The 23,829-nt window shown below is 42.1% G+C and overlaps 1 long non-coding RNA gene across 2 annotated transcripts; it reads left to right on the top strand.

The window, feature by feature from the left end:
- The first annotated feature begins 8,038 nt into the window (after positions 1-8,038).
- On the top strand, positions 8,039-23,587 carry LOC148775863 (uncharacterized). 2 transcript variants are annotated; one of them, XR_016038906.1, is made up of 4 exons: positions 8,039-8,393; positions 9,233-9,289; positions 19,285-19,395; positions 23,123-23,587. It is a non-coding gene; the product is annotated as an uncharacterized LOC148775863 (long non-coding RNA). The 2 variants fall into 2 exon arrangements; XR_016038905.1 differs by having other exon boundaries at positions 8,039-8,259.
- The last annotated feature ends 242 nt before the right edge of the window (positions 23,588-23,829 follow it).

A 23,829-nucleotide genomic window follows, 5' to 3' on the forward strand; every position in this document is an offset into this window, starting at 1 on the left:
AGAGAGAAAGCAGAAAGATAATTTAGGCTCTGCTTTAGTGTGTTTAATTTACATTTTAAAAATTATTTTTTAACAGTTGGCATGTATGAAGCATTCAAATCTTGCAAACATTTGCCATTTGTCGTGCTGCTATAGATTTGTGCCCTACAGTCCAGACATTCTGATAAAGTCTGTTCTACATGATTCCCATTTCAAAAATGATTATAAATACATGGTCCATTTACAATTGCTACATTGTGAAGTACATCCATTTTGACCAGATACTGGTTAAAAGCTAAAGAGTCCACTTATAATTTTACATATCTAACAATTAAAATAATTTTCCATAGATTGGCTTAAGGCTTCATATATTTGAAACCTTGTTTCTTTTCCACTCCCTACATAATTCTGGTATCAGGCACCATAAGACATGTTTGTATTTCAGTAGAACTTTTGGCCCTGTAACTTCTAGTCAGGATAGCAGGTAGTTGGCAAAGTGGGTGATAGGAATATTTCTGGAAACTGTTCTTACAGCAGGACATCAGGCAATAACTTGGCTATAATGGAAGTGACTGCATACCCCAGAAAGGTATGCTACTCAATTCAGACTAAGTGTATCTACACATCAGCTTTCCTTTAGCCTGACTCCAAAAGCTCCTGATGCCATTTTGGTGCCACACTTCACAAGAGGAAGTGGAATAGAGAGGGAGTCTCAGTGGAAAGGGAACAGTAGTCTTAAACAATCGTGATGAAAATATCCAATTTTTGGAAAGTTTTCAAAAACAACATAATATGTTGAAGAATTATTGAGACTCTTTCCAGGGTCTGGAAAGGGATCTGTGCAAGCAAGGGTTCCTAAAACTTGCCTTGGGTTGTGTGCCTTTGTAATTTTGGTAGATATTTCTATATTGATGTCCAATTTATTCTTCTACCCATAATGCTTTCCTTCTCAAGGTCTTAGCTACGGAACATGTTATCAAACGTGTAGATTTTTCCCATCTGATGGGTAGGGCAAAACAACTTAGCATAGTTGTATCTTGCACTTCTTGAAGATGCTCAAGTTAAGGTGAGTATCTTCCATACATGTTTCTTTATCTGTGAACTCTCAGTTCATTTTCTTTGCCTTTTTTCCTACTGGGTTGGTGATCCATTTCTTATTGATTGCTGAGAACTCATACACTGGTACATTCACTTTTTATCTTGATATGAATTTCAAACTTTTTTTATCTGTTGGTAGTTAATCTTTCATTTTTTAAAAAAAGTGTGTTTTTGTTGGTTTTAATCGTTATATTGTTAACCTTATCCAACGTTATTATTTCTCCTTGATGATTTCTGGACTTTAGTTGTAATAGAAAGATCTTACCCACCTTAAGATTATAAAGAAATCTTTCCATGTTTTCTTCAAGTATAAAAATGATTTTATTTTTCATTCCCGAATCTTTGATCCCTGGAGGGATAAATTGATGATTTAAAAAAAGATTCTAGGTTCTGTAGAAGATTGAATTCTAAGTTTTAATTATGGAAAGGGTACAATTCCTAAGGCTTACCTTAAAAACACTGTACTAATTAAAGCTTAAATATTAATATGCTTCCTTCATTGAGCTAATATTATGTGCTGAATCATTGCATTTCTCTGTGTTGAAAAATACAATACTGGGCATGAAAGAGTTCTAAATAAAGACTACTCTCAGAAATAGAAAATAAATAAATAAATGTAATGCTCAGTGGGCAGAAATAAAAATTCTTCATACTTCCCAGACATCTTAATATTTATAGCATTACAGATGGTTCTTCATGGTTGGTGCCACATGCTTCCTGTTTGAGGAACTCATCCTTCCGTGGGGACAAGCAACTTTCCTTTGTGTTGCAGGTAGTTATTTTCCAAGAAAAGATCAAATGCTCCTCTCAGCTGGAGACACCCACTCTTCATGTTCTTTCCAAGGGTTTCTTACTCCTGCATTCTAGACATGTCCAAACTAAACCCCGGTCAGAAAGAGACCTGGCTCTGATTTCCAGGGTAACTTGCCTTTTACTCTAGAATCAGATCAGAAAAATATGCTACTCTTGATTCACAATGATAATTTTATAATTGTGTAATAATTTTACATTAATTAGTACTTTTCAACATTTATCATTAACATAAATAGTCGTTATTCTTTCCTGGTGTTCAAAGATGACTCACAAACTGAATTCACTTAACGCTCAGCTCCATGGTTCTTTCTTTGGTACTTAACAGAGCTCTTTGAACAGACTTAAGGAACTGGAATCTACTTATAGTTCAAGAAAATTGTCATCTCTGAAGCATAAACAGAAACGCAGGGATTAAAGCAATGTTAGAACTGAAAAGTGCTTTAAGGTACCTTGGTTCAACCCATTATTTTAAAGATAAGAAAGCAGAGATCTAGAGAACTCTGAGCTTAAGGACACATTACCTGTATTTATCCTAAGTCATCACACCCATCAATAAAAAAGTGACTTAGTCCTCTTCATTTCTATTTGATTAACTCATATCATTAATATGTTAGTTTTATTTCTTTTTAAAACTGTGTAAGTATAAAATATTGAGGGAAAAAAACCCATGTTTCCTATCTAAGAACAATCATTGTTAAAAGGCATCATGACTTTTATTAAAGGGACAAATTTTGGAGCCAGACAATGCCAGAGAGAACACCATCACTTAACCTATCTAAGTCTCAGTGTCTTTATCTTTCAGAGAGGGATGATAGTACTTACCTCATACTGAAAATGAAAGTCTATCACTAGGCAAAACATTCAGTTCAGTGACTGGCATGGTTTTATTCAAGTCACGTGACCAGTTTCTCATATTACAGTTGAAATGACACTCTCTACTTTGTTTTTTAACTTATTTTTTATTTTATTTTTTTTACAGTAGGTCTGTTTTAAATGTAGCAGTGTGCTAACAATAAATCTCAAGATGCATAGAAAAAAATAGCAGTGTGTTCATGTCATTCACTCTACATTTTTGTATAAGTTTTTTCAAGTTTTTTCACTTACTGTATCGTATACATTTTTCTAGGTCATCAAAGAATCTTTAAAAATACACATCTTCTATGTCATGGCCCTCTTTGTAGAGAAAAAAAAAATGGAATCATTTTCCATTCCATACCCAGGGTTGCATATACCTTCTCTTTAGCCGAAGAAAGGCTGAATCAGCAGCTGCCAACTAAAGAGAAAGGAAACAGGGTTAATTAAGAGGAGCTATTGTGGAATAAACAGCTGGATTTACAAGGGTGTGCATGAGAATGCTTTGATGCATGCATTTAGAGAGAAAAGGATATAGAATAATTGGTGGTTATATTGGCAGATCAAAGGGTCTCAAGGGCATTGCAGGCCATGGAAGTAAATCGTTTGCACTTTTCCTGCATTTAGTGTATACGCACTTTGTGAGCATAATAATAATTTGTACTCACACGGGACCTTTCGTCTGGGGAGGAGCTCAAAGCACTTTGAAGATGTTAATAAGAAAAAGACCTGCTCATTAAGATTGCTTGAAAAGGAAACTTCTCCTTTCAGCATATGTACGTGATGGCTGGGAAGATTTTGACTTACAGAGATTTGTTATCACAGGCAAGTCATTTCATGTTTTCTTTTTATAACATACCATTGGATCTGGAGTACCAGTAAAACCTCTTTCTCTGGACAGTCACACCAGATGTAACAGGCAATTCAACTGTGATGCGCTTATGTGGAGATCACACTCTTGCCCAGAAAATCTGGAGATAGAGCAAAAGCAATAAGCATGTTGGGTATTTGTAAATGGATTTTTCAGGTTGCCAGACAAAGTTGTAGACTAAACTCAGTCGAGCCCGCTTACAAGAAGGACAGAGCATTCCTAGTCCTACCTGAGATTGGATTTGTTAAAGGAAATTCAAAAGCAAAAATCCTAGAGTCCTTTGTCCCAGTCAACAGGATGATTTTAAGGCTTCTACAGGGATTTGCCTGGTGGCCCAGTGGCTAAGACCCCGCATTCCCAATGCAGAGTGCCCAGATTCAACCCCTGCTCAGGGAATTAGATCCCATAAGACACAACTAAGACCCGGTGCAACCAAATAAATTAAAAAAAAATTTTTTTAAAGAAGTTTTACAAACTCCCTATCAGTTTCCCTACATCAAACACACTAAAGCAAATGTCTCCATAGATGAAGCCTGCTTATGCAACCTTCTCTCACCCCAGCCGTCAGTATTGGATAACTTCTTTCTGTATGCTCCCTAGGCAGGGAATATGATTTATGTTTAAATATCTTGTCCAAGTTCTTAGTATTTAAGTCATTTTTTTCTTGCGTCAGTTAGATGCTCATAGATCTTCCCCACTAGAGAGCAAACTCCAAGAAGGCAAAAAAAAAAAAAAATCTATTTTATTCACCTTAACAACCTCTGGAGGGCTTAGCACAGGCAGGGGCTGAACCATAATGCAACATGTTAATAGTTATTAATGGGTTAATTAATTAATATCCATTAAGACCTATTAATAATTATTTCTTTTAATTAAGAATTGCATTATAGCATTTTTGTAATAGGAAGAGGAACTGGAAACAACATAAATGTCCATCGATAGGGTACTGGCTTTTGGCACATCTGCGCAATGGAACAACCCAGTGTCACCACTAAATGGAATGAGGACCTGGAAAATGCATGATTTGTGCAATGAACATCTCAAGTCAAATAATCTCTATCTTTCAGGAACTCCATTTTTTACAAAACAATGACAACAAAAATCCCCCGCGCGGATGATTGAGAGATATATGAGATGAAGAGATGGAGAACTAGATGAGTAGAGAGATCAGTTTTTTGTAATTCATAGAAATTAGAAGCCCTGAAAAGCATGAACCAATTATCCACAGTATTTCTGGTGAGTGGGGCTGTAGGGAGTAGGCTGGCTGTGAGATAAAAGTGCTTCACTTCACTTCACTTTTATTTCTGTACTGTTTGAATTTTTAGCAGCGAATAAGTATTATTTGAAGTCATCTGAAAAACAAGAGGAAAATATCAACTTGAAGTTTGGGTTTGCTGAAGCTGCCTTCAGTTGGGCAGATGACCCAATATCCCATATTTCTCAATTTCACGGCCTTTCTCCCTGACAGAGCTTCTGGCACTGAACAAGCTGGAAGGGACAAAGTCTTCCTTTTTCCAGAGTAAGCATTTGGCTGGATTCAAACTGCCTCCCTTGGGCATCTCCCCGGGGCATCTTTCCAGGACCTTGCTTTCTAAACTTGGTATATTAATGCGCTGGGACAGACTCCCGGGCTGACTCTGGACGTTGTCAAATCTCTCTGGTAACTTTCCTAGGCTTTCTGGTCTCCAATGAGACCTCGGCCTTTTTCAGTTGTAAATTAGCCTAGATCAAAATTCAGGCAAGAGGCCCCACAGCCCCTAAAATCCCCCAGCTCTTTCTGACTAGTGCATCCTCACTTTCTTAAAAATCTTGCTCTACCCATGAGGAGTGGGGGCTGGGGGAGGGAGTTGTCGGGGGAGGAGGGTGTGTGGGTTGGATGATCTGAAATAGCCACCTGGGCTTATTTCTGAAGTGACTCCTCTCTTGTTTTGACCAGCAGGAGAGACGTCATTTGTTTTCTACGGTGTGTGTAGGTTGGCCTGCTGCCAGCATGATTCTCTCAGCTGAAGAAAACTGAACCCTCTCTCAGATGGGAGGGCAAGGGGGAATTTGTGTGAATATTATAAATCAATGTACTTTCCTGTGATCTGGCCTGGTCCATTTTTAGTAGGGGGCTGGTTTAGCGTTAGTTTGTGTGTCCATAAACTTGTCTACAGTCCAGAGGAGGAAAGAATACCCTCCGGTGGTTAGAGCACATTCCTGCACTAGACACCCTGGACACCCTAAATTTCAGCCCCCCACCCCCATCCCCCGGCCAAGTTGGTTCTGGGACATATGAGCATTGTCAGTCAAAGGAAACCACACTTAGAGAAATCAGCTCCACCTTAATCTTCAGTGATATAAAGAGATACAGGCAATAATATTTTCCATTTCCCAATACACTTTTTGTTGTTGTTGTGAGTAACTGGGTTATATGTTGTACAGATTAAAATGCTTCATTTTGTTATTTTATTATGGAAAAATTTCTCATCATTATGCAAACTATCGACCTGGACTGGATTTTTGTGTGTACCATTATTAATGATGTATCTATCGTTATGCTCATTTCAGGACCATCTGTGTTTTCCAAATGTATCTATTCTTATAAGAGACTTTGGGTGCTCAGAAAGTATTACTAGTCCCGCTGATTGCAGTGTCATTCAGAGGTATTTGTGGTAGTAGATTCCAGTCTTCTTGTTTATCTGTTCTGTATGTGCTCAGTCACTTTAGTCGTGTCCGACTCTTTGCAACCCTACGGACTGTAGCCCGCCAGGATTCTCTGTCCATGGGATTCTCCAGGCAGGAATACTGGAGTGGGTTGCCATTCCCTTATCCAGGGGATCTTCCCAACCCAGGGACTGAACCCATGTCTATTGCATCTCCTGCATTGGCAGGCAGATTTTTTACTGCTAGCACCAAGCCACTTGAATTGTCAGAGTTGGCCTGCTCACCCAGGAACGTTATGAAAACAGATGCTCTGGAGAGGCACCGAGTAGGCCTGGTATGGAATGTTCAGTGTAAGACGGAGTTCCCGTGGACCCTGGACTTTTGCCTTCCTCAATCTCTGCCTTTGCCTTTCCCTTTGGGAATCATGCCATAAAGGTCACTCTTTCCTGTTCCAAATGTTCCTTTTAGTTTCTGTTTTGTGAGAACTCTGTACAAAGCTTTTTCCCTTGACCATCTGTCCTCCCAGGCCTGAGATGGCTTCTGTAGTGAGCAGAGCTGAATAAACTCAAGGTTCCTTCTCGAGAACAGGGCATCATTGCCTGCTTCTCCACTTGTCACCGGAGAGTGGAGTGTCCTTGGAGAGGCTGTGGCACCAGGATTTGAGGTGAGAGAAGACAAAGTAGGTGCAGTCCATTATTTAAGACTTGCATTTGCTTCTTGTCAAAACGTGCGTTGGCCACCTTGTAAGTGACCAACTGTCCAGGTCTGCCTGGGACTTAGAGGTTGCCCAGGACACGGGACTTTTCGGTGTTGAAACTGGCAAAGTTCCGGGTGAACAGGACGAGTGGGTCACACCAGTGTGCATTTAGGACTCTGTGACCCTGCTGTTTGTTCCTCTCTTTCCCCAGATCTGATGAGGCCTGTTCCTTATGCCTCCTTAAAGAATCCACAATGTTTGAAAACAATCACACACTAAAGATTTACTGCATTTCGAAAGTGCTAGCCATGAGAAACTTTTCATTTGAGTTTAAAAATTACACAAACATGAACTTGTGCCTAAACTACTAAACCACTCTACTGCAACGATTTATCATCATTTATAAGCACGTTGTCAAGGCTGACTGTTTCGGACAAAGTCCGGTGGTGGTGGTGGGGAAGTTGAAGGGATAAACAGATAAACCACAGAAATTACCAAGTGCTGGGCGAGTGGTGTGGGAGGCCAAAGAACAAAGTGATGACTGTGGGCTGAGACAGCTGGGAGAAGCTTAATACAGGAAGTGGGGTGTGGAGAGGGCTGGAGAGGACTCTGTGAAGAAAAGGTAGCTTTAAGTGAGAAGAGCCTCTTCCAGGCAGAGGAAACAGCTGCCGGTAGACCCAGGAGAGCAGTGTGTGGGAGCTGCCTATGCTCCTTGCCCTGAAGCTGAGCTGTCAGATGGGTGATCAGTTGCAAGAGGGTGTGGAGGACATCCCTGTGTTTCTGTATCGCGGCTTTTGCAATTATTACAGGCACACGGAGCACGCCTTTTCCAGACAGAGGGAGCACTTCTTTCTTCTCCTGTCCCTCTGCCAGCTTTTACAGGTTAGGCCCAGCCCCTCCGAAGAATTACCTGACTGTCTCAGTAAATATTTGGGGTGCAAAGTCCTGGCGCATTGTCAAAACTCTGTGTGCCTGCTCCACCCTTCCTTCCATTGAGGCCAGCGCAGGGTGGGGCAGCCCACAGAGTGTGGGCAAGGAAGCTAGCTCTCCTTCACCTCCCTGTAAACAGGCTTAGACACAGGGACGCAGAGCATCAGCCCTGGCAACCCCATCCTCAGCAAACACAATGAACGTTTTCTGTGTGAAATGGGCCGGTTAATGACTATCTGTCTCCCCGACACATAAAACAGGAACTGCTCGGTAGTGGACCTTCAAAGATCTTATCACAGACTGAACATAACCAAGAATCATAGTGTTGCAGGAATACGGGGACTAGAGAGGATGGTCACGTCCCCGGTCTCGGGTGAGTCCCCTGGACGACCGCCAAGGGAGGCTCCTTGGCTTCCTGCAGGAAAGAGTCCAAGAGCAGGCAGAGCGAAAGCAGATTTATTCAGGGAGACATACACTCCATACGTGGAGTGTGGGCCACCTCAGAAGGTGAGAGGCAGGAGTAGGGGATGGTTAGTTTTTATGGGCTGGGTGATTTCATAGGCTAACGAGTGGGAGGCTTAGTCCAACTATTTTGGGGAACGGGAGGGGATTATCAGGAATTGGTCCACAGCCCACGTTTTGGCCTTGTTTGATTGTCCTCACAACTGTCATAGTGCCTGTGGGTTTGTCATTTAGATGTTAATATATTACAGTGAGTGTATAATGAGGTTCAGGGTGTACTAGAAGTAGAATCTTCCACCGTTTGGGGCCTAGTAGGTGCTAACCAGTTTTTGTTGTATCCTCAATGGCTATGCCATTCTTTTTTTTTTTTTTTTGTAATTAATTAATTTTTTATTGGAGGCAAATTATTTTACAATATTATATTGGTTGGTTTTGCCATACATTGACATGAATTCGCCCTGGGTTTACATAAGTTCCCCCTCCTGAACCCCCCTCCCACCTCCCTCCTCCCTTTATCCTCCCTCTGGGTCATCCCCGCATGCCAGCCCCGAGCATCCTATAACATGCATTGACCCTGAACTAGTGATTCATTTCACATATGACAACATATGTGTTTCAATGCCATTCTCCCAAATCATCCCACCCTCACCCTCTCCCACAGAGTCCCAAAGACTGATCTATACATCTGTGTCTCTTTTGCTGTCTCGTATACAGGGTTATCATTTGCATCTTTCTAAATTCCATATATATGCGTTAGTATGCTGTATTGGTGTTTTTCTTTCTGGGGCTATGCCATTCTTTTAAGGTTGTGGCCTGCCCCCTTACCTCCTGTCTCAATGGCGTGAATTTACCTAAATGACCTTTTTCTTCCCATTGTTCTTTAGTGAAAGGAACCTCTTTCAATCCAGCAAAGACCCTGTGAAGATGTGTCTGTAAACCAGGTAACCGCCATCATAAATGGGGTCGTGGGAGACAGAGGCAAAAGCAGAAACTGCCTTCCATGAGATTTGGGAGAAGGGACACCAGGAAGGTTCTTGTACCTCGTCCACGAGCTTTTGACCTGAAAAATTCCTTCTCATGATGCTTTAGTCGCCAAATACTCCTGGGAAGATTATACCTTGCCTTACTTTCACACTAAAAAGTCTGTATCACTATTTTCCTTTTGTAAGGAATAGACAGGGCCTTGAGAATTTAAAGAGAAGAATCCATAGATACGAAGAAACACTGCCAAGTTTAACACTGACGAGCTGCCACCAACACTAACAAAACTCTGACAAGCCTAGGCGGCTCCCACAAGGAAGTCTTAGCCCCTTAAAACCAAATCTGTATCTCAAGTTTTCTGCAATTTGTCGTAGCTTTTATGTGAAATGGCTTGAATTACGGCAGCACTCAGAAACACTCTCTCTTATTTGTCTTGTTTTGGGTTTGCTGCTTCTTAATACTATATGGGCTTCCCTTCTGTCATTCAATTTCCTTCCCTTGCTCTCAGACTCTTTCTGTAAACTATTTTAATCTGTCCTATTTCCGATCCTCAATTCCCACCTTGGTTCCCACTGGTTCTGTTTATTTTTTAGCTCACATGATCCTTTCTTGGGTCGAGAGAGACCTGACTGCCCCAAGATATAACTCTGTCCTTAGAAGACAAAAATCCGAGGTTAACTCATTGAGTTAATAACTGCATCTAGTAAAAATATTGTGATCACCCTCCTGCTTTCATCTGTTTTATTTGAAGACATAGGTTGGTAATTAATATTTCTATGCTTTAAAAAATGGAAGAGAAATTCCACTAGATAGTGTGGATTAATCAGACACATTTTCCTTTTTTTAATAAAAGTAGCTTTATACTTCTTTTGGGTTTGCTGTTTCTTAATCGTAGCTACAACTGAGACATCTTCTCTTTCCATCCTCTTTGTCTGGGGCATCTTCTTAACCATGTCTCTTTATAAATCATTATTATGATGATGATTATTTTAAACAACTTGGCAATGGTTCTGCCCTTGTGATGTCAATTAGATCACTATCATTTGAATTGAATCCTAAGGTATGGTGTTTGCTATTAGGTTAAAAGTTTCCTTGGAGTAGATCCAGTTCTTTTTAACCTTTTTTGATAAGTAATGGCTTTTCAAAGTCCTGGCTTGAAGATTTTTGTTTTGAATTAGGAATTCTTATCTCTACATAATTTGAACAATCCCAGACTATATGGACATGGCCCAAGTCTACTAGACAGTTGCCCTTCATTATAGGGGTGCCGTTTGAAAGTCTAGAGAATTCAGGCAGCCATAGCAGACCAGGCGGCTGAACCAAGAACACCTAAAGAGGCTACTATGAGACTATTCTACCACTTCTCTTAATCCAAATACAGCTGCCAAGTCACACTGTTCTCTCAAAGTTCAGTTAGTCCTGGTTTATGGCTCAACGCACTTTGCATGGATCAGTCCATTAGCCCTTGGCATTCCTCTGAGTCAGGAAACTGACAAGTGGAAATAACCCAGTTTCCAAATGTGCACTCAGAGGCACAGAAAGCTTAAATAACTGCAGCAGGATCACTAATTCAGGCAGCAAAGCCATACGCGCATGGGAACCAAGGCGGTTTCAAAATGTTCCATCGGACCCAATGAAATATCCTCCCCAGCACTGATGTTCTTGTAACTAGCAAACACACAACTCTGTGACAAGATAAAACACCTCTGCATGGACACCTTCTCATTCCAACATTCAGAAGGAAACAGGCTGACTTTAGGCAACATCATCCATGTAGGGGAGTTTTGTCTCCTGGGCCTTCTTCTCGCCAAATCAGTTTCCTTTCAACTATGGCCAAGGGTTTGAGCAAGCCCCGGGAGATGGTGGAGGACAGGGAACACCTGCAGCGCTGCAGTCCGTGGGGTCACAGAGAGCCGGGCCCGACTGAGTGACCAAACAACGTCAAGGACCAAGAGTATGGCTCTAGGACTAGAAATGCCAGAATCCAGACCTTGGCCTCACCCCACGACCCTGAGCAAGTCACCTACTCTCTCTGTGACTCCGCTTTCTCACCTGAGAAACAGGGATTAGTAAGAGCACCTTCCTCAGACAAAGCGCTTTGGGAGGGAGGGAGTTAATCCACGAGAGCATTTAGAACAGAACCTGGCCACACATACTCAGTAAATGTTAGTTGTCTCTCTTGTTACCATTTAATATGCTTTCCTTCCTTGGGAAGACCTTTGGTGCCAGAGCCCTCTCATACTCTTACTTTTTCTTCCTGTGGAAATAGCAGAGGATCCAGTATCAACCATTAACATTTTAGTGAGAAAGAGTTTCATGTTACCTCTGCCAGCTGGCTTGCTTATCAAACTTTGTCTCTAATTGTGGAGATAATTACTGTTTATGGCTTTCTGGATACCATAAATGTTTTGAGGGAGTGGTGAAAGGTAGGTGATGAGAACAGGAAAAATCTCAATTACCCTTGGCCAAAACCCCCTCCTTTAAAAAAAAAAAATCCCTAAATCCCTTCTCCATCCTTATCGTGTTCCTTCCTGCCTTATCATGAATGGATTTCCCTTCAGTCACCCTAGTATTTTATCCAAGACCTCCAATTGCCAGGAACGCAGGGTCTGTTTTCATGGGTCCTCTGCTTTGTCAGTTACTTCTGGTCTAGTTCTTTTCACCCCAGCCCTGCTTTGCTGAGATAATACTGTTGTGTGGACCTAAAAAGAGAAGACTTAACCTGTAGAAGTATAATTTGAATACATAAAAGTAGCACAGGCTACATATATGATTACTTACCAATTATGCCTAATTGTCTACCAGCATAATAATATAGCTCTGTATTATTAAGTCCGAATAATATTAACTTCATTAGTCTTTATTTGGAAATGGCAAAACTCTGTTCATGTATATTGGGCTTTCCTAATTAGTTGCTGTCATAACCTTATCATTTGATTATAGCCTTGTCCATTGTGGTTTTGCTTCCAGGCAAAACACAAAATTTAGGTAATTATTTCATGTAATTAAGCACATGAAATTCAACTCCCAGCTATTTGCTACATGGAAGAGACATAGGGTAAGGAATGGAAAGGAGAAGAGAACAGAGGGGAGGCTAGACAAGAAACAAAGTTTCCCCCAGGCCTTCCCCTTAACTTCACCACCCAGAGTTAATATTTTTAAAACACAAGGTTTAAAAGAAGTTCCAGTCATCTTAACTGGAGTTAAGTTCCAGTCATCTTTAAGTGACAATCTAATTCCAACGCCTTTTTCTTTTTTAACAGAAAGAGAGATGACACTTCATGTCACAGTTTTAAATGACATAAATAACAGAAACACTGACCAATTTTTCTTAGACCTCTGAGCAAATTTGGCGTGGTTGTTAATCTCTTAGTCTGTTTCATATCTGCTCATCACTCTATCTTACTATGTCCTTTGTTAAAGCCCCATTATTTGTATTTTTTAAAAAAATTTTATTGGAGTATAATTGCTTTACAGTGTTGTGCCAGTGTATTTTTTACGGAAGTTCACAGGCGCCCAGATTTTTTTACTGAGCATCTTCCATTGTTATTGTTCAGTCGCTAAATTGTGTCTGACTCTTTGCGACCACATGGACTGCAGCACAACAGGCTTCCCTGTCTTTCACTGTCTCCCAGAGTTTGCTCAAATTCCCATCCACTGAGTTGGTGATGCTCCCTAACCATCTCATCCTCTGCCACCTTCTTCTCCTTTTGCCTTCAATCTTTCCCAGCATCAGGGTCTTTTTCAAAGAGTCAGCTCTTCACATCAGGTGGCCAAAGGATTGGAGCTTCAGCATCAGTCCTTCCAATGAATATTCAGGGTTGATTTCCTTTAGGATGGACTGGTTTGATCTCCATTCTGTCCAAGGGACTCTCAAGAGTCTTCTCCAGCACCACAATTTGGAATCATCAATTCCTTGGCACTCAGCCTTCTTCATGGTCTAACTCTCACATCTTATTATACATGTTTTAAAAGCTTCTGTGTCTATTCACAGTGACTCCAAATAACAGATTTTTATTTCCTCTAACCTAAGGTCTCCTCCTAAACTGTTTTCCTTGGCAGTGTCAATTAGGTACCCTTCACATAGGTTCAGGATCATACCGGTTTAGACAGACACCAAATATTAGAAGGAACTTCCATGGAGCCAACTTCAGACGTTGTCTATGGTTATTACAGCATGAGTGGGCCAGATGTAAAGTATTGAATTCACTATAATCAGGTTAGGATGTATGGCTTTTAGTTTTGGGTGAATAAAGCAATTGTTTCCAAACTACATTCTGTAAAAACTTTGGAGGCTCAACAAGAGATTCTTAAGTATCTTAGAAGGAAAAGAGTGTATCTGAATATATGTTTTTGATTTGTCTCACGAGTTCACTCTACCGGTAATTATGTAGGAAAAATAACTAGTGGTGATGGTGGTGGCGGTGGTTTAGTCACTAAGTTGTGTGCGACTCTTTGTGACCCCATGGACTGTAGCCATCAGGTTCCTCTGTCCATGGGGATTCTTCAGGAAAGAATACCAGAGTGGATTTCCATGCCTTTCTCCAGGGGATCTTCCTGAGCCAGGACTTGAACTTTGGTCTCCTGCATTGCAGGCAGTTTCCTGCATTGGCAGGTGGATTCTTTACCACTGAGTCACCAGGGAAGCCCAGGAAACTTGGGAATGTTTGGCCAAATGTGATGCAATTAAAATTTTATCATTCAAGTCATATTTTATATGAATGCTAATTTCCTGAGTTCTTATTGTGAAAATGAAAATCACTCAGTTGTGTCCAACTCTTTGTGACACCATGGACTATACAGTCTATGGAATTCTCCAGGCCACAATACTGAAGTGGGTAGCCATTCCCTTCTCCAGGGGATCTTCCCAACCCAGGGATCGAAGCCAGGTCTCCCTCATTGTAGGGGGATTCTTTACCGTCTGAGCCACCAGGGAAGCCTGAGTTCTTATTATGTGCCAGCATTTACTTGAATTACTTTCATTAATTTTTACAATTCTATGATTGGTGTTCTTATTATCCCCTTCTACAGAAGAAGCAGAGACTTAGGAGGTGAAGAGACTTGCTCATGGTCTCAGAGTAAAAGGTACCTAAGCCTGGATTGAAACCCTAGCATTTGGCTCACATGCTCTTAAAAATGGTGATCTGCTACATCCTTAATGGTTAGAGATGACAGCAGTAGAATACTCTATAAATTCAAGCTTTCCCTTTGTACAGTACGTTTGACCCTGCCACTCCAATATCCCCCACGCTGTTGAATGTGTAGATTATAAATTTAAAATTTCGGATCTTCATGTGAACCATGTAAAGCACTGGGGAGTGGAGAGGTTTCCCTTGTACAGAGGTATTTGTATCTGCTGCTTTCCATGCAGTTAGTTCAGAGCTGATCTATTTTTTCAAGTTCCACTGGCCAGTAGAAAGGCAGAGACTATGTTCTCTAATGACCATTCTTGTGGCACAACCTTCTCTCAAAGCGCCTTGGGTCAGTGTTGCCCAGGGAGGGCACCCTGCAGTCCCTCCCTCCCACAGCTTTTTAGCTCCTGGTAGTTCAGATGGAAGAGAATCTGTCTACAATGCAGGAGACCTGTGTTCGATCCCTGGGTTGGGAAGATCCCCTGGAGAAGGGAATGGCAACCCACTTCAGTATTCTTGCCTGGAGAGTTCCATGGACAGAGGAGCCTGGTGGGCTACAGTCCATGGGGTCCCAATTAACATTTTCACCTTTCGTTGCTCTGCAGACCAGTGAGTTGTCTCTGGAGGCGCCCTCTCCTGGCTGTTTCCAGGTCTGGCAGATTGCGTTTTTTTTTTATTACTCTATGTGGACAGGATCAGTTTGAGATTCCCTGGAGGTGAAAGGTTTATGCTTCCGGTGCCCTGCAGTTGCTGACCTGACCAAATTGCTTGGTATGAAATACGGTCCCCTGGCACTCACACTGCCACCCTGAAGTCTTTAAGCCCACCCCCACGGCCTCCACTCCCAAAGCTCCTCTGCCCCTTACTCCACCATTGTCCATCCATTATGAGAAGTGACCATTTGGAGGCTGTCATCACGATGACTGTTCAGTGGGCGCTAGAACCCTGTAACACAGGCTGATGGAGACTTGCCTTTCAGGATTACAAACCCATAGTCAAGGAGAAGGGCCTTCTGTCCCTCTGGAAAGCCCTGGACTTCTTCCTAGCTCTTGATCGCCACAAGGCAGCCACACCATAGCAGCTTTCTTTCTGGAGTCCCAGCAGGACGGATTAGGAGAAACTGTGGTGAAACCGATCCATGTTTGCTTTTTCTTAAATGACTCTAAAATTGGATCCCTCCCCAGCGACTCTTTTGGGCCCCAATCAATCAGTCTCTTTTTCCCTTCAACCTGAGCACCATTTCTGTATTGTTATGGCATTTATTTCTTTAATGTCAGGAACCCAAGATTTATCTGTCTACCCCTCTATCTGTCCATCCACCCCTCTAATTCACTGAACCCCTTGCTCACTATAAGGCATTTACTGAGCCTCTCCTATGAGGGGTATTCAAGCAACCAGAGTTACAGTGATTGATAATACACAGTCCTTGGACTTCCCTGGTGGTCCAGTGGTTAAGAATCCACCTACCAATGCAGGGGATGTGGGATTGATCCCCGGTCCAGGAAGATCCCACATGCCACGGGGCAACTAAGCCCATGCACTGCAGCTACTGAAGTCCATGTAGCTAGAGCCTGTGCTCCACAATAAGAGGAGCCACTGCTCCCCACAACTAGAGAAAGCCTGCTTGCAGCAAAGAAGACCCAGCACAGCCAAAAATAAATAAATCTAAAAAAACTTAAAAAATAATACACAGTCCTTGTCCTCGAGGAGCTAAAAGTCTATTGGAAAGATTGAAAAATAATCTGGCAGTTACAGTTATCATAACGTAATAAGTGATGTTACTGTCTTTCAGAGTACCAGGGGGACACATGTACGCAGCCTTGATCTTCCCCTTCTCTCTTTGAGTATCAGGTATATTTCATCTCATTGTGACTTCTGACCAACCTCATTAGGCTCTTCACAGTCTGGGCTAAAGTCCAGTTCATAAAAGGAAAATGGAAAACCCCACACCCTTTGATAATGAATCAACTCATTTTGGCAGCGAAAGTAATACTGAGAGAAAACATGTTTTCCAGCTTGAGTCAGGTTTTATTCCTTTACTCTTTAAAATGAATTACCCAGAGCACTGGGAGATGCTAATATATGAATTATCAGGGTCCTCACCAGTTAATTCCAAACGTTTATTCTGAATTGCACATGCACTTCCCAGGCTTCAGTGAGTGCGCTGCAGTGTTTACAGTTAAGATGTTTCAGAAGAACAATTATTTTGTCATCCACTGTAACTCTAAACATGCTGATGAAGCAAGCTACCTGGTAGTTCTTTCTCAATGTTCTAGACCCGGCAGGACAGTCATATTTCCAACGGGTCTTAACTCGGAACATCTGTGCTGCTTCATTACACTCTACGCAGAAGTCCCAGAATGCCCGTGACGTAGGGTTTGCTTTCCCAAGAGCAACATTGTGCCCTTCATCCTACTGCTTCTAAAATGTGCCTTTAAATTAAAAGTCATCTCCTTCTTGGATCCCCAACGCAGTCAATCCTTTCCCACTGCAAGACATCCTGATATTTATAACAAGCACTCTGATTATGCTTGGCCCATTGTTGGCCTGACCCAATATTGGCTCAAATGCCCACTCATGTTGTAGTAAAAAAAAAAAAAATTCTTTTGGATAAAAAAGTGAATACAGTTCACACCTGGTAGATTCTAGACCCTATACTAAGCACTTTCACTTACATTGCTTCATTTAATTCTCAAAATAACTCTATAATGTGGGTAGAATCTTGCTTGGCACACAGAAGATGCTCAAAAAGCATTCACTGAGTGAAGGAAGACATTACAATTCCCATTTTACAGACTAGAAAACTGCAGATTAAAAAGGTCATGCCCTTTGCTTGAGATCACTCAGTGGCCAGGGCCGGCCTGCCTCCTGGTTCTCCAGGTCCTCTGGACCGCGTGCTTCAAAGTGGAATGTGTTCTGGAAGACAGGCTGCATCACCATCTGCTGCCCTAAGGATTTTCTAAGTCATCGTAATCAACACTTACTAAGCCCCCTCAAGTAATCAAAAGTCCTTTAATCCTCAACTGTGAACACGTAAAGCAAGGCTTTATCTTTGTTAGATAAAGGTCTCTGCTGAAACTCCTTGGTCTTGGATATCAACTATCCAAAGAAATGTAGAGAAACTCTTCAGAAAATTCACAGGGCAAAATTAATTTTAATGACTTCAATTTACATTAAGAGCCCATGAAATAACTGTAGTCTACAGACCCCAAATCTCTGCCACATTGCTGTTGGTCTGCCCTGCAGAGTCCTAACCCTTGTCTGGGCTTCAGGACCCATCTCCCTTTCCCCTCCCTCCCAGTACACCCTCCGGGTCCTGATCCTTCCACCCAAAGCTTATTCCTATCTGTGGGTCACTGCCTGTGATCCATCCCAGCGCCGAAAAGACTTGTGTGCCTCCTCCGGACTTTGAAAAAAAGCAAGGCCACTCTCCTGATTTCACCCACAGTCCTGTCTCCTTTTCTGGATTCACTCTAGCATTAGTTGGCCCTTGTGGCACATAATTATAGAGTTCCTTCATCTTGTCTTCCAGCTGGCTTGGACAATTATCACCCCCTCATTCTCCTAAACATGTCAGGTAAGTGGTGGGCGTAAGAGGCAGGTGATATAAAGTCCTATTAAGTACTTCTGATAAGCACACCCATCCCCAACCAAGCACCAAATAAAAGAGGAACCCTGACACGCTCTCCCTTTTCATGGCCTGAGTTCTGAATTTCTGCACAAAAGAGGAGTCTTGCTGCCAATGGTAATGTTTACAGCTTTCTTTCCATAAACTGCACTACAGTCTGTGTTCCGCAAACCGAACCAGCCCAAAGATGAGCGCTGCCTGTTTCCCCAAGACCTCTCCCTTCTCCTGCGTTGCCCACCTGGGTTGATGGCCCTGTCTCCGCTGGATCACCACCCAGCCTCACCATTCACCTTTTCTCCATCCCCTCTCCTCTCTTTTCCCTCTCCCTCCTCCTCCTCTCCCGTTCCCTCTCTGTCTCTCTTTCTCCCATGAATTCAGCCAGCCAGTCCTTTTTTATTTTATCTACTAAACACTTCTTAAATTGTCTGTTCCCTTCTATTCCCTACATCTCCTGTCTTGGTTCAGACACATTATACTAAGTCCCCTACATACGTATGAGTTCTGTTGCAAGAGCATGTTCATAAGTCTAATTTTTTTCCATTAAGCCCAACAAAGTTAGTCTAGGACCCCAGCTAACACAATGGGCTGTATAGTACTGTAATGTAATAGGTTTATTATACTTTTCACACAAATCATATGTAAAAAACAAACGCAAAAACAATAAAGAAAATATTCTGAATCTTACAGTATAGAACATGGAAAAGTACAGCAGTACAGTCCAACTGTAAAAGAACTTCTTAGCAGTACCAACTACATCACTGCTGCTTTTACACTTGCTTCTGGACATCCTGGGCTTGAAATAAAGCTCCTGCCCTCCTGTACTCTACCCAGTACTGCAGAGTACACAAAAGCACAACCACTCGCAGAGCCTGCCTGCACACGAGACAACGTGAACTGACTTAACATGACTGGACATACGTAATGTGAACATACGTTTGCATTTTTGAAAGTTTGCAACTTGAAGGTTCATAGGTGGGGACTTCCTGTCTTGCTTTCTTAGACTGTTGCAATATCTCTTTAACTGGTTTCCCTCCTCTTATGTCTCCCAACTCTTGTTCCAAACCCATTCCTCACATGGTTGTGTCACCCTCTTGCTAAACATCTTGCAGTGACTTAAAAAACCACATCCAATCTTATTGCTGATTTCTAACTTAGAATCTAATCAGAAAATAATGATCTATAAAATCTCTTTTAGGATATTCTGTTAAGATTCTCTTTGTACCTGAATGCATGATCAATATTAGAAGATGCCCCAACAACATCGGAAAGGATGTATATTTTCTGTTTCTGATTTACAGAAAGAAAGGTAAATATTCACTGTTTACAGTGTCCATATCCTAACCCTGTTTCTGCTAAGTTGATTTCATGATTATATGCTTCAATATCTGGCTTGTCATTTTTTGTTTGATATTTGGAATTTTAAAGGCTAAGTAATTTACAGCTACAATTTAACAGTGTTTTGTAAAAATTTCCATTTCTAGTTTTTTTTAAAGTTGGAAGATACACTGTTGCATAATTTTTGCATCTTCTTATGACTAAAACTTTTACCGATATTTACCTATAAAAAAGAAAAAGTCTAAGATTTTTACCTTGGAAATAAAAATGCCCTCCATGGAATGGCTTCTTTTTAAATCCCCAGCCTTCTCTTCTGCTGTTACCACTTTATATTCTGATATTAATAGTACAACCTGCTACAAGTGCTTCAGAACCTTTCAGATACACCTAAAATTTTGCTGGTCCTGAAATTCCCTGAATAACTATGTTTCAGGTTTATATCTGATATAACTGTTATAACCGAACATAACTGTCCAGCTGTGATACCTTGAGCCCCTAGCTTAATCTAAATGCACTTTGTAAACTCATAGCGCCCGTGCTAACCTGCTTCTCACCACATTATGTAATCTGTGTAAACGTCTGGGTTTCTCACCAGACTTTAAGTCCTTAAGAACATGGAGCAGACCATCCTCTCTTTTTGTCCCCTCACAAGGCCTGAAACTTGGTAGGTTGCTTAGTTTTCTCACATTGCACCTCACCAAACAATTTCTATCCACCAGCTCAATCTGAGCCTTATCTCATCCTATCCCATCCTCATCATGTCCAATATGATTATCATCTTGGGTTTCCATCAACCCTTCACTCCCCTTTGCTGTTTGACCTGACTTCTCCAGAATATTCATGAGTGCCTCTTGGCAAGAGTCAGCTTCTCTCCCCTGTTCTTTTTCCTCATCCTTCCCTGGGTCACCACCTCCGGGTTTGTGGTCTCTGGCCTCAGAAGTGGTTTCTTGTGATTCAACCCCTGGAGAAGGAGTTGGAGAGAGATCAGACATTACGACCGTTCACTGCTTTTTGTTCTCCAAGGCACTTTTTGTTCGCAGTTGGACTCATCGAATTGAAAACCAGCTGATCCGTGGACAGGGACATCTACGAACACTCAGAAGTTATAGTTCTCATTATAACTGCATCAGGTTCCCTTGCTTTAATTAATGACTTTCTTGAAGAATTAGTTTGTATAACATAATGGTCGATTCAGATTCTTTTAAGTTGCAAGGAGCAAAACTCAGTCAAGCTAGCCTGCATGTGGAGGGGGAGAAGCTCCTTCATATGGAGCAATAGGAGAGACAGGGGTCATGAGAATTCATGACTAGAATGCATGAGAAAGCTGAAGCTTATGGGAACTGAACCCAGAAAGTTGCCAGGAAGTGGGCTGGCCCCGGGGACTACCACTCGCCCCCGTCCCTCTCTCAGGGGCCATATCACCTCTTTCTTCCCACTATGCTTTTCTCTCCCTATTCTCTGCATATCGTTCATCTTCTTCAAAGCATCTACATATGCTTGGGTTTTGCTCCTTTATAAATTTGGCTTACATAACCCATCATGTTCTCTTCATTCTTTCTCCGCATCAATTTCATTCTCCCCATATTTTTTTTGGCTTCATTTCCTTAGAGTTGGCTCCAAGTTATCTTTTTAAGCTGTGGATGAATGTATCTGTAATAAGTCAAATTTGCTCCATTTCCATGGCTACTATTTTGGTCAAATCACAAATATTTCCCCCTGAATTAGTACAATGACTTTTCCTACCATCATCTTCCCTCATTCCCAATCCATCTTCCATACCCTTTGGAGAATCCCCATCACCTTCATGATAAAGTACAGATGCTTTACCCTTACGTGTCTCTTCATGATTTGACCTCATGACCTGGATCCTTAAGTACATTTCAGCCTCAGTTCTTCCCACTTCTTAATGTTGTACTCTGCCTCCCATCTTATTGAAAATATTTCTTAAAATGCACCACATTCTCTCTTACCTCTGGCTATAAGCCATTCCTTCCAACTGGAAAACTTTTCTACAACTGGTCTTCTCCTACTTAATCTTCAGCTCTCAGCTTAAACGTCGCTTCCTCCAGGAAGCTTTCCTTGACCAGGTTACTTGACTACACTGCTGTATGCTCCCCTAGCACCGCACTTTCCCTATCATTAAGTTCCATAATAAGCAAGGAACATGTGTATTTTGCTCACCACTGTATCCCTAGGACATAACAGACACTTAATAAATATTTGATAAATGACTGAGGACCCCACCATAGGTCACTGGTGCTATTAGGCACTGGGGGATGGGAACAGTTCGTGATAGGCGGATGCACCTTAATTCTAATCAACAGATCTTAAGTAGGTTGGTGAGAAGAAAAGCTGCCCTTGGTAGGGACTATAGTCCTGATAGGCAACATGGTTGAAATACTCAGCACCCTGGTGGCTCGGCAGTAAAGAATCTGCCTGCAATGCAGGAGACCAGGTTCAATCCTTGGGTTGGGAAGATCCCCTGGAGAAGGGAATGGCAACCCACTGCAGTATTCTTGCCTGGAAAACACCATGGACAGAGGAGCCAGGTGGGTTACAGTCCATGGGGTCCCCCCAAAAAGTTGGACATGACTTAGTGGCTAAACAACAATAGCAAACACCCAAAATCTGATCTCTTTTTATAACCCCGAGTATTACATGACTTTACCAGGTTGTAGGGATCCCATAAAGTTCAACCCAGAGCCACCTACTGATCACCCTCTCCACTCCCATTGTAACAAAATTAGAATACCAACTCCTTGCTGTGACCTACAAAGTTCCACATGATGGGGCCTCTGACACTCTCCTCATCCCACATACCCGGCCTCACTCATTGTGCTCCAGCCTGCAGGCTTCCTCAAACACTCCCAAGTGTTCCCTGTCTCAGGGCCTTTGCATTTGCTGTTCATTCTGCTTGGAATGAACAGAATGATCCCTAAATCATCAAACAGTAAGAACTTCCTTTACATCTTTTGGTTCTTAGTGAAAATATCACCCTCCTCAGTGACACCCTCCTTGGCCACCCTGTATAACATGTCACCCACCACTTCATAACATTTATCATAAACTAAAACTAAAACCTGAGTGGTAAAGAATCTGCCTGCTAATGCAGGAGATACAGGAGATTCGGGTGGTTCAATACCTGGGTCAGGAAGACCCCTGCGGGAGGAAATGGCAGTCCACTTTCGTATTCTTGACTGGGAAATCTCATGGACAGAGGAGCCTGGCGGGCTATAGTCCGCGGGGTCGCAAAGAGTCGGACACGACTTAGTGACTAAACAGAAACAACAAAGACAAAATTATTAGATGTAGTTGCTTATTAATTCTCTGCCTTCCTCATTAGAAGGAAAGCTCTAGGAGGGCAGAGAATTCATCTGGCTCATCCTCTATTGCATCATCAGCATCTAGAACAGTATTTAGGATCATAGTTGCTCAATAAGTTGCTGAATGAATGAATGAACAGGAAGACTTGCCCCCAAAGTTGGCACAAGATTTCTTCTATTTGAACCCTCTTCAGATTTTTTACTGCAATACAGTTTCCTGAGAGAAGTGCAAAAAGGGGACAGTCTAGCCAAACATATGCCGACTATCCCTACCGAGGCCCCTGCATCATCTGCTGTCCCCTGGGGGCTCCCCCAGGCTCCCTCATCCTGCCCCCATCCCCATTTCTGACTTGACCTTTTCTTCTGGCAATTTAGGGCAGTGCCAGACCTCAGCAGCCTTTCTTTCCCCTAATATTTGGGGCCACCCTGAGCCTGCCTGGGCCCCTGGGATGCGTGCCAAATAGAAAATGCATGTACATCAAGTGTGACTTGGAACAAGAAAGAGGACTGATTGGAGCTTTATATCCCTGGACTTCTCCCCACTTCACTGTCCTTGGTGCAAGACTGGGGATGGGCCCTTCACTCATGCTAGCGCTGTAAAGTTTACTGACCAATACACTAGGCTGCAAGCAATCCAAAAGCATAGGTTGTGAAGAGATTGAAATATGCAAAAATCTGTTAGAATGGTCCCTTGCCAAGTGATATTTGTGTTCCATAATTCCACCACTTCACATCAAAATCCAGTGCTAAACACACAGCAGGCTGGATGTCTGAAGACTCAGAAAAGAACCACTGACACTACTAAAATCAAGGGATCTAAGCTCCCTTTGAAACTGTAAAGCCTTTGTTGAGGAACGTCATGGCTGTTCTGCCAGAACCTGAGGCAAAACTGGAGAAATACCTTTGGGGCACTTTGTACAGCCCACTGGCCTTGTGTACATCCAGTCTTGAAAATGGATTGCCTGATCATGCAGCAAATGAAGCTTTATTATGCATTTGTCTGGTTGAGAAGAGATAAAAAGCGTGGATCAGATGGAGTGAACTGCGGCCAACGTTTGGAACGGGCTTTCCAGTGAAAATAC

Source organism: Moschus berezovskii, chromosome 13 (assembly GCF_049115385.1).
Source record: "Moschus berezovskii isolate FMDL1 chromosome 13, NW_MosBer_1.0, whole genome shotgun sequence".
NCBI lineage: Eukaryota > Metazoa > Chordata > Mammalia > Artiodactyla > Moschidae > Moschus > Moschus berezovskii.